This window comes from Pyrus communis, chromosome 17 (genome assembly GCF_041283825.1).
Source record: "Pyrus communis isolate YQ-2024b chromosome 17, ASM4128382v1, whole genome shotgun sequence".
Lineage (NCBI taxonomy): Eukaryota > Viridiplantae > Streptophyta > Magnoliopsida > Rosales > Rosaceae > Pyrus > Pyrus communis.
The window spans coordinates 14,147,343-14,159,641 of NC_142581.1; positions in this window are offsets into that span (position 1 = coordinate 14,147,343).

A 12,299-nucleotide genomic window follows, 5' to 3' on the forward strand; every position below is an offset into this window, starting at 1 on the left:
GTTTCAGGGATATTGGACTTGGCCAGATTGCAAGTGATGGTTATTACTTGTCCAATGTCATCAAATTTAACTTCTTTGGATTTTGTGGTTTCAAGAACGTCCTCTTTGATGAATTCATGACATTCCCTACTTGTCACCTTTGGAAGGGCTTCCAAGATGTCTTTTTCACCTTCTTCTTCCTTGGAAGTCATGAATCTGCAAGGAATAGGGATACTTGTTAGAACGGGGTTAAAAATAATGAAATTTGGAACAACCATACCTATATTAGATGGCATAGGAGCAATAGGTGCCTCCGGCAAAGGTGTTTCCACCCTTTCCGTGGGTTGGGTGTATTCCTCTTCCTTGTGATTTGATTTTGATGGTTGAGGGTCCGTTCCAACCTCCTTGTCACTTCTCAACATGACAGCATTGGTGGTTTCAAATTCTCCCTTCTGATTTGCAATGGTTGAACTAGGGAGTTCGCCTTGGTCGCAAAATTGTCCTTCGAACTCCGCTATCTGCCCAATTTGCTTTTCCAGAGTAGTAAGTAATTGAAAAATCGTATCATTATCATTTGAATTACCTACATTACTTTGGGCAGGTTGTGGTGGCTGCATAGGCGTTGAATAGAACTCCTCATACGGCTGCCAATATCCTTCTTGTTGAGCCTCATTGTCTTGATTTTGTAAGCCCTGCACCAAACAAATTAATTCATCAAGCTTTTGATTATAATTTATTGACGAACATAAGTTTGGTTGGGCATATTGAATATGAGGTTGTGGTGGCTGCCAATATCCTCCTTGTTGAGCATTTTGAGGTTCCCACCACATAGAGTTTGAATGATCACTCCAATCCGAATTGTAAGTATTGGAAAACACGTTATTCCTTGATTGAAGATTCAATATATCAACTCTTTGCATATGAGACCTTTCCATGAGCTGTGACAAAAGAGAAGCATTATCAAGTGCCATGTTGTTCTTCTCTAGTATTTGAATTCAACAAACAAAACAAAAATAAAAAACTAAAACTAAAACTAAATTACATAACAGAAACAAACAATCCAAGAGATTAGCAAATTTGCCAATCCCCGGCAACGGCGCCAAAATTTGATGCGATAATTATACGCACACAAATTAAACCCTCTTTTTATCAATTGTAGTATAGGTGCAAGTAGGGATCGTTCTGGACCGGGGATTAGGAGGGATTGTTAATCACTTGGATTTGACTTAAAAACGTAAAAACATAATATAAAACACTAAACTAGACTCAAAGAATGTAAAACTAAACTTTAAAACATTAAAACAAATCAAAAGACTCAAAATGCTTTTAAAAACACAAACTAAAATGCTATACTAAACTCGAAGAATTCAAAACTAAAAATAAGAAAGATTAAGACTAAGACTTAAACGAAATATGGGGGGATTGATTTTGGACGAATTTAAACTAAAATGGATAGATTGTAAAGAAAACAAATTGTAAATATGAAATTGACGGAAATGAATGGATGGTATGGCTAGCTAAGGGGTTCATCTCCATACATGTTACACTTGCATAATAAAATGATTTCCAATTGCATTTCAACAAACCATGAATTCTCAACACCCCGGGTTAATTAGGTCCGCTTAAATTAACCGTCAAGTTTTCCTTAAGTTAATGAATTGGATGATTGCATACGACAACCCAAAGCATTCCTCACAAGTTCCCTACATGAATTGCATAATAGAGAAACAAGCAAGAATCATTAAGCATCATGAAAACTATAAGTGTTGACGAGGCATTCGTTACTATGATTGCATGAAACTTATGCCAAGAATTTGTTTAACGCGATTGTTTATAAGCAACCTCCACTACTTGTGAATATAAGTTCATAACTATTATGTGAAACTCACTTATATTCTAGCGTCATATTCATGCATGAAAATTAAGCGTTCATTCTTAATAAACATACATAAATAGGTTATCAATCAAACAGTTAAACAAATTGAATTCACAATTTATGAAACGTAATTAAAAGTAATCAAATCATATTACAAACATAAACATAATTTCGAATCACCCCCTAGCTAAAGGGGGGTTTAGTTCCTCATACAAAACAAAGAGAATTGAAATTAAACATTGAAATCAAAGAAACGCCTAAACATTCCAACAACTCAAATTTGAATTGTATGAACGTTTAGGCCCTCTTCTCTTCCTCTTTATTGTAGCATAAGGTCTAGGGATAATTGGTTTGGGGGATGGAAGTGTGGAATGGAAAAGATGGTTTTGGATTCTAAGGGGACTCACGGCAAAGAGAAGGGAGAATGTGTTTGTAATGTGTTGTGTATGAAATGAGATGTTTCTGAATGAATGAATGCAAGGGTATTTATAGGAGTAGTGGAGGGAACATATGGCTATGTCATTTGTAGGTGAAGTAGGTGGATGTTGTAGGTGAAGTAGGTGGATGTTGTAGGTGAAGTGGATGTTGTAGGTGAAGTAGGTGGATGTTGTAGGTGAAGTAGGTGGATGTTGTAGGTGAAGTAGGTGGATGATATGTTAAGTGATAAGTGATAAGTGATATGATATGTGGTTATGATATGATAAGTGGTTAAGTGGTGATGATAAGTGATAAGTGATTAAGTGATATGATATGTGGTGATGATAAGTGATAAGTGCATGTGGGTTAACTAATGAAGGAAATGCATGTGCAATGACAATGTGTTAGAATGGATGTGTGTTATGCATGGCATGATTGGGATTAGGAAAGGTTTAAATGTCCTAAAACTAAAGAGAACAAGGTTCCAACACTTTGGCTCCAATTAGGTCTTCAATTTCGTCCAACACTTTGGCTTCAAGCATAAGCTATCCGTCCTTAGCCCAAAAGTGCTCCAAAAGTCTCCAAAATGCATCTTTTTGCTCCTTTAGCCCTTTGGACCTACAAACACACGAAAATAGCTTAAAGTACTAAAATAACTAAAGAAACATAACGTAAATGCACGAGAACAAGCCATTTAAGTCGCATGAATATGCTCCTATCACTTACTTAAGGTCTAGTACCTAACTTACCCAAGGCTTCCTCACTCTAAGATAAAGGTATAGGAACCTAAACCTAAGCTCTGATACCACCAAAAATGTCATGCCCCAATCTTGACATATGTCCAGGATCGACGCATGATACTCGACTGTAGGGGGTGCGAGGAAATACAAACAAGATACACGATGGAATACTAAAAATGTGCGAGGAAATACAAACAAGATACATGATGGAATACTAAAAATGTGCGAGGAAATACAAACAAGATACACAATGGAATACTAAAACTGAAATTCACAATATTTACAACAATTTTACAGCCAAAGAAACTAACCCTTAATAAGGTGACAATGTCCGTAAACTCCCAAAAGAAATACAAGGAAAGATTGGTAACCTAATCATTCCAAGTTCTCTGACCTTTGTTTGCTACTTCCCTAGCTCCTCGTCTACTAATACCTGTCACTTGCACAGTCACCCCCCACATTATGGGAATGGTGCACCAGGCTAAGCAATTATCCATATAAGCTACGAAGCTCATGTAAGTGACAATAATCCGACGTATGTGATAATCATATAACAAGTCCATCAATCACAATTTATAGACAACATTCATAAAAGCATACTTTATAAAATCATAAACAGTTCGTTGAAAATCCCAAATGAGTCACACAGACATCTATGGGCCTTCTAAATCATACTACAAAGGTTCTCAAAATTCTTATTCATAAATATATTGAAAACTAGGGCAAGAGCAGCCCAATTCGATTGAAGCCTACAACTCTTAAGCTTTCATATTATAAATCAATTCCAAGGAATCAATGAACCTACAAAGACAAGGGATGCAATTTTGGACCACTTAACAGAATCCAACAAAAAATGTGTTCCAGACCACTCAACGAAATTAAATAAAAAAAGGGATTCTAGACCACTGCATGAAATCTGACAAAGACAGGGTTTTGAACCACTCAATTGAACCAAAACAAAAAGGGATTCTAAACCCCTCAACTGAAACCGAACGGAACATGATTGCGGACCAATCAACGAAACTGCAAGAATGAGGGATTCTGATCCACTCAACAGAACCCTAGGGGAACCCGGTTTCGGACCACTCAATGGAACTGAGTAGAATTCAAGAGACTCAGTTTAGAATGGCTCAACGAAATAGGACATGGCACAAGTTCGATGCAACAACTCCCCATGACAATGAGTTAATGGTCCTTTACTAGCCCTCATGTTTCTAAAATATCTCATATATGCATTTCAAATCCAGTTCTTAAAATAGATTAATGGCAAGATTTAAAAGTAACAATTTAATAGAAAACGCAGTTATAAAACCATTCGATATCATCAAGTCGCGTCTCAGAATTTATCGATAAAACACATAATTCTACATTGTACATGTCAACCATAGTGTTCTAGAATGATTTGAGGCGCGTTGACCAAAAGTCAACAGTCAGCCAAAGATCAACAATAAGGTCAACAACCCTACATCATTGAATCCTGAAGATCTACACATTGGATTTCTAATTTGTAACTTCCTAAGGGCCTCAATATGCTTCTACTACATCATACTAAAATTTCATGACGATCCGATAGTTGGATCTTTGACAATCACATGCTTAAGTGGCGACCACCTACAAAATTAGGTTAAAACGGTGGAATTATGCTAAACGGAGGTAAAAATGGATTTGGGGCATCGCAATTAACCTAGAAAAACATTTTAGGTTGTTGGCCTCGGGCAGTCGCCATGCGCTATCGTGAGCCACTATGCTCTAACCATGCAACGCCACACCCACCCACTCACACGTGGGCTGGGATATAATGGAATATTTCGTTGTCGGAACGGAATATTACGTTAAAATTAACGAACATTTGTACTGTTACCTGACGGCATTTTAATAAATATTCCCTTTTCCCTTTCCTTGCTTTGGTCGCAAACGTCCAAGTCACTCGAATCTAAAGATTTTTCCGGAATTTCTAAAAAAAATTCAAATTTCCATAACTCTTTCAATTCTTAACCAAATTTTACAAGTTTGTACCTATTTGGAACCCAAAAGATGGCTGAAGATGGCCTGAAATTGACGGGAAAACCTCAGCTCAAAACAGTGGCTTCAAAACTCACGTCTAGGCATTGATTTCACGAAACCAACGACGGGTTCACATTTGTAGGGATGAGTGGAGTGTTTTGATGGTGCTTTGGTGATCGTTTGCTCGCCAGAAGACAATTTGGTGGATTATGTTTTCTCAGGGATGAAGAGAGAGTAGAGAGAAATGTGAGAGACTCGGGGAGAGAGAGGCCAAGAGAAAACGATGGATGAGAGAGTTTCATAATTATAGGGGTGGGCCCCACACGGCACAGAAACCATGATAAAAAAGGACAATCAACATGTGCCCAATTGGTAAATTTATTCAAATGCCTACGCGTTCCAAGCTTTGTTAAATCTTCTTCTAGCTCCAAACTTTGATCCGCTCTTGCAGCCAAGTGTTCCTAAAAAATGTGGAAAAATATGGGAGGGTCTAAAGCATCCTCGTAAAACTCCGCAAACCAACAGAGGCATTGTCATCCTTTTACAAATTTCAAAAAAAGTTTTTACGCTGAATAAAAGCACGTCATAACACTACGAAATTTGTAATGAAAATAGTTAAATCCGGGGACGGGATTTCATAATGATATTTAAAATCCCACATTTAGGGCTATAATAAAAAAAGGTTCAGCCAAAAAAAAAATTGAGAAATTTTTTTATTGATTAAACGAATAAAACAGCAACTCAACAATATAAATTTTTTTTGAAGAAGAAGACAACGACATAATTTTAAAATAATATTCTGCATGCATATTAATTAAATGTTAAATAAATGTATTTGCAAGTACATATAGTAATGTAGCCAAACTACTTATTGGCATACGGGTACATTATATGACAGGAAAAAAAAAAACATATAGGTAAGTAATATGGGTACGTAGATAAACATAAAATATTGTACGTACCCACTTATAAACATAGGTATATAAATATTGTGCCCACTTATATATGGATACATAATATAAAATATATTATTCCCACTTATTTTAAAAAATTTTGGTAGGTTCAACAAATAAACAAAAAGATTTAGGAATTTGATTGTATTAAAAAAATTAATTTAAGATGAAATTAGTTGCCTAAAATGAGTTAAACACTCGAATCTAAATTAATATAAAATTCTGATGTGAAAATAAGTCAAAGGACTTCAATTAAAATTTTAAAAGACACAAAGTTCAATCAAGGAAATGTCTTCATCAGAGATTGGAACCTGATTTTCGTTTTATTTTCATTGTGTTATATATCTTTTTTTAGTTACTGAAATTCTCACCTCACATGTAACGTATAAAAGATATTCCTCTTCAACACACTGCGTCTTGAATTTGAACTCTCTCCCTCACTATATTTAGATGAATAAATTATCCTTTGTCAAAAACCAAAGAACAAGGTTATGATTGTCATTTTGTTATTTTATTATTAATTTACCTTTTCCTCCTTTATTCTGGGAGAACTAATTACACTGTATATATCAAGTGAACATGATCTTATATATATAAGATGTGGAGCCTAAAATAATCCCAAAAATTCTAGAGGCGACATGTAGACTTTTATTCAAGAAAGACAAGATTGCCCTCAATAAATGAAAGCATCAACAAATTGGTGCTTTCATTAGAGCTGATTCAAAACACTCGAAGAAGCCTCTCGCATTTGTTTCTTGAATTTTCTATTACATTGAATTTCTCACACGTCATATCAATTAATTTTTCCTAGAAAAATTTCTTAATCAATCACTGGAGAAAGGATACAATGGTAGGAAATTCAGAAACTACGACGAATGGAACCCCATACGTTCAAGGATTTGGATCGAAAAGTGGAGACGATGACATAGCCCCACGTCAGAGGTCCTCAAGGCCAAACACGATGGCAGGAGGAGCCCCACCACCGCAAAGCTGCGCCGCTACCACCATCACCATGACCCACCAGGCCACGACACCACACCCTAGGCAGAATGCCCAGGTCCACTTCCAAGCCCATAAACAGGAGGCCCAAAACATGGCAACTGCCACAGCAAGCCCTGGGCAAGAAGCCCAGCTTATTGCAGTAGCAGGCCTTGTTCCAAAACAGGCCCAAACCCAAGCCCAGAATGCGGCAGCTGCTGCCAACCAGGCAGCTTAATGGGCCCAGGCCCAAGCCAGTCAACCAGAAGGCCATGATGTGGTAGCCTAACAACTAGGAGGCTTACTGCCATGCAGGCCCAAGGTGAGCAGGCGCGGATCTAATGTGCCCTGCAACCCGCTCTAATAACCTGGCCCGTAACCCAATCCATTCCTAGGGCCACATGTCCCACGATCGATTTAGGGTTACTTACACCCCTGTTTTCTGCCAGAATGCCCGCTTTGGGCTCAAGCTTTGTACTTGCAGTCCACTATACTTCCACCACATATGGAGATGCGCATCATCCAAGCTTATCCAATCCAAATGGCGAGCATCAATTGCCCCAGCAGGTCGTCAATGTGATGAATGCCCTCGCGCAACAAACCACCTTGGTGAACCAACTCCTCGAGCGCATCGAGATGCAGTACACCCCAGACGAAATGTCCCGAAATAGGACAAGAGTGGAAGAACATGACTCATTCCAGCAATGCCCCGGTAAAGAGCAGCTCAACTCGTCACAAATTGTGTGTTCGGGTAGTGTGCATTCTCGTTTGGGCCCTCAGGGAAATGTCATCTCCGTCCTAGATGTGTAGAGAAGCGTTCATTCCCAACTCGGCTCATGAGTCAGTGTATATTCGAGGTTGGGTCCACACTCCGACGAGCATTCGGGACATTCCAAGCGAAGCGTCCACACGAGGCTAGGCTCACAAGGAGATCCTCCTACGAGGCAACAGAGTAGGCAACCACTTGATGCCCAGAAAAGAGCATGTGAGTAGTCCAGCTCAAGTTCCACTAGTAGCCCCCGCCAAGAACGATGGCGAGTAGCATAGCATAAACCATGTGCATAGCAACTGCAGCACAGACAAGCATGACATGCCGAAGAGCAACATAGACTAGCAGATCAACACCGTGGGCAGCTGAAGGCTCTACTACCTCACCAGGAGCAAATATAAGAAGAAGTACAAAGACTCATAGCAGAGCAGCTGCGCGGATTCCAGCGCATTAACACTATTGACGATGCCCTTCGCAGAGACGTAGCTAACCTGAGTAGGTCATCATTTACAAACGAGATCGAGTAGTTGGAGCCACTGTGGAAGTTCAGCCTGCCACATTTTACCTTATTCAGGGGAGATGAAGATCTAAACACGCACTTGATGCACTACTGAAGTGCCATGACACTCTACTTCAACGATGACGCTTTCATGTGCAAGATCTTTGCCACGACGGTCCAAGGCGAGGTGCAAGATTAGCTCCATACCTTGCCACCATGTTCAATCCGGAACTTCAACGAACTTTTCGTGGTTTTCACTAAGGAATATTCGTCCTACCGCTCGATCAAGAAGAAGTCTGACCACCTCTTCAACATGAAGAATGACCCGAAGGGGTCATTTCGCACTTACATCAAGAGATTCAAGGCGGAGAAAAAAAAGATTGTCGAATGCGATGACAACATCACATGCTCAGCTTTCCGAAAGGGGCTTCTAGTAGATCACCCATTTTTCGGGGCAACAAATCACCCACCTTTCGGGGAATTGATTATTGGCGAGAACCTGTCCCTGGCAAACTCTTATGCTTTGGCAGAAAAACACTCCCTTTGGGATGAGGAAAAGTGCTCCCAGAAGTTGCCTAAGCAGCCGCATAAAGATGCGGAACCGACTCAGAAGAAAGCGAGCGATAAACTGCTCAACAACAAAAGCAAACCAGTAAACAAACGCAGGGACTAGTCCCCAACAAAGGGAGGCACAACGCCTAAGACGTACACCAAATTCTCAGTCCCGATCATCCAAATCCTTTGCGACCTTAAGGACAAGCCACGGTTCAAGCCTCCACAACCTTTAAGGGGCGACACCTCCAAGATGGACCAGACCAAATACTACGCATTCAACAGAAGTCCTAGGCACACAACCAATGATGCCGAACCCCCAACCAGGACAATCCAAATCAATGAATCTTTGTCGAATCCGAGCATTTGGGGGCCAACAATAACTCTGAAAAAAAGGAAGATCCAGCAAGTAAGATCGATCAATCAGGTTCAAGCCGTAGATGTTGTACCTGAACCAATCGTCGGCTTCAGTGAGCAAGGCACTGAGGGAGTAGACTTTCTCCACGACGACGCCTTGGTGATTTCTGTACAGCTGTCCTACGCCATCGTTGACAGAGTCATGGTGGACAACGGCAGCTCAGTTAACTTCCTACTACTGTCAGTCATCCAAAAGATGGGCCTGGGAAGCACGATCAAAAGCAAAACGGAGGTCTTGACCGAATTCAACGGACTCACCTCAACTGCCATTGGCATTATCACACTCGACGTAACCAGCCCACTAATTGTCTCATCGGAGAACTTCATGATCGTCAGCGACCAGGCCAAAGAACATCCAATTGGAGCTATGAAGATTGAAGCTATGACATTGATCAAGTATCAGAAAATCCGATTCCACATCCCGGGAAGAGCAGTCGGAAAGATCAAAGGCGACCAAGCCATGTCCAAGCAATGCACTGTGCAAGTTCTTAAGGAGTCGAAGAAGAAATCTTTTACCCCAGCAATAGCATCTGAAGTGCAGAAAGACAACTCTACCTCCGCCAAATAGCAATTATAGCAGGTAGGTTAAGAAGATGGCGTTAAGGTCGACAATGCCCTGGAAGATGAATCAGGATGAAAACCAGAAGAGGACGTCGAAAACATCATTCTTGACCTCTACTAGCTAGAAAAGACGACTAGAATCGGCTTACGCTTGAGCCCTGCGGAAAAAGAAGAGCTCACGACTTTCCTTAGGGAGAATCACAAAGTCTTCGCATAGTCACTCTCTGACATGCCTGGCATTGATCCAGCGATAGCTTGTCACAAGCTGCACGTCAACCCTGCTGCCAAACCTGTGATCTAGAAAATGTGACATTTCCCACCCGAGCGAGTAGCGATCATTGATGTGGAAATCAACAAGTTACTGGAGGCCGGAGTCATTGAGGAAGTGGCACACTCAGCATGGCTGGCCAACATCGTGCTAGTGATGAAAAAAGATAACGGTAAATGGAGAATATGTGCGGATTACACTTATCTCAACAAGGTATGCCCTAAAGATACCTATCCGGTTCCCCAAATCGACCTGCTCGTTGACTCAACATCTAAGAACCAGCTACTCAACTTCTTAGACACGTACTCAAGCTATAATCAGATTGCCATGCACAAGCCTGAGAAAGAAAAGATCGTATTCGTGATCGAGCGAGGCACATATTGCTACAAAGTCATGCCCTTTGGCCTCAAGAATGCAGGAACAACCTACTAACGACTTGTAAACACGATGTTCAAGAAGCAGATCGGAGTTACCATAGAAGTCTAATTCGACAACATTATAGTGAAAGGAAAACAGTGGTTAGACCACATTCGCAACTTGGCAGAAACTTTTGCCATTCTCCGAGAATACAACATAAAGCTTAACCCAACCAAGTGCACATTTGGCATTTCCTCAGGCCGATTGTTAGTGTACCTTGTAACCCAATGAGGAATCGAGGCTTATCCAAGGCCCCAACGAGGAATCGAGGCTCGTCCAAGGCAGATCAAAGCGATCCTGGACATGAAATCGCCCACAACTCTGAAGGAGATCCAAAGTCTAACCAGACGAGCAGCCACACTCAATCATTTCCTTTCACGATCTACTGACCGATGCAAGCCCTTCTTCATGGCAATCAAAAAGGTGCAGAATGACAAGTAATCGATGAGTTGGAGAAAGCATTTCAGGACCTGAAGCAGTACCTGACATCACCTCCATTACTATCCAAACCTGAAGTAGCGGAGAACCTATACATTCATCTGGCAGTATCAAAAGTAGCAGTAAGCTATGCCCTCATACGAGAAGAGTTGGGGGCCCAACTGCCTGTATTCTACACATCTAAAGCTCTCCTCGATGCGGAAACCAGATACCTGAAGATTGAAAAACTAATTTTGGCACTAGTTGTTGTAGCTCGGAAGCTCAGACCTTACTTTCAAGGGCATTCGGTCATTATCATGACCCAGTACCCACTGCAATCAGTTTTGCACAGTCTAAACACTTCTCAACGAGTGATGAAATGGGTGTTGGAACTTGGTCAATACACCTTAGCATACCAACCCCGCACGGAGATAAAAGCCCAGGCTTGAAAGTGCCTCAGAGGCAGCCGAGCATCCCATAGCCATACCTGCCCTACCTAATGGAGATTTTTGGCGTTTGCAAGTCGATGGATCATCCAACCATCAAGGATCAGGAGCAGGCTTGGTTCTCACTACCCCAGACGGGTCGATGCTCGAGCAGGCAATCACTCTGAGTTTCAAAGCATCAAACAATGAAACGAAGTATAAAGCCCTACTAGCAGGTCTCCGATTGGCAAAAGACATAGCCGTGAAGAAGCTTGCGATCTATTCCGATTCCCAGCTACTCACGAACCAAACCTCAGGGGAGTATGCAGTAAAGCATCCAAATATAGCCTGATACCTCGAGAAGGTATAAGAGCAGCTAGTGACGTTCCAGGCGTACACACTCACTCAGGTTCCACAAGCAGAAAATGCCCACACAGACGCACTAGCAAGCCTAGGCTTCACATTAGACCATCAGCTCAGGCGCTTCATCCCAGTCGAGTACTTAGAAAGGCCAAGCATAGATGAGGAACCAGCAGCCGAAGTGGCGGAGATCAGCACAACCCCGAGTTAGCAAGATCCCATCATCGACTACATAATCAATGGAACACTCCCCGCAGACCGATTGGAGTCCAGAAAGCTCTAAATGAAGGTAGCACACTACTATATGTGGAATGGCATGCTCGTTCGAAAATCCTTTTCAAGACCACATCTTTGCTGCCTATTACCTCCGTTCAAAGGTGTTAATTGTTTTACAGGTGCATTTTCCTCAACTGAAAACGACAGAAATTTGCATCGACATAAGAGATATTGAAGCCACATATATAAGAGATATTGGAACAATGATTCGAACGTAGGAGGGGAGAATGCTTTTTATCAATTTGAGCAAATTGCTCTATTTAGTACCTATTTAGCTTGACTGTTTGATCACATAATGTGTCCAAATTCATGACTTAAACATTATTCTACATAAAATGTGTACAAGAGAAAAGAACAATTTTTTTTTAATAATAGAAACATTTAAATAAAA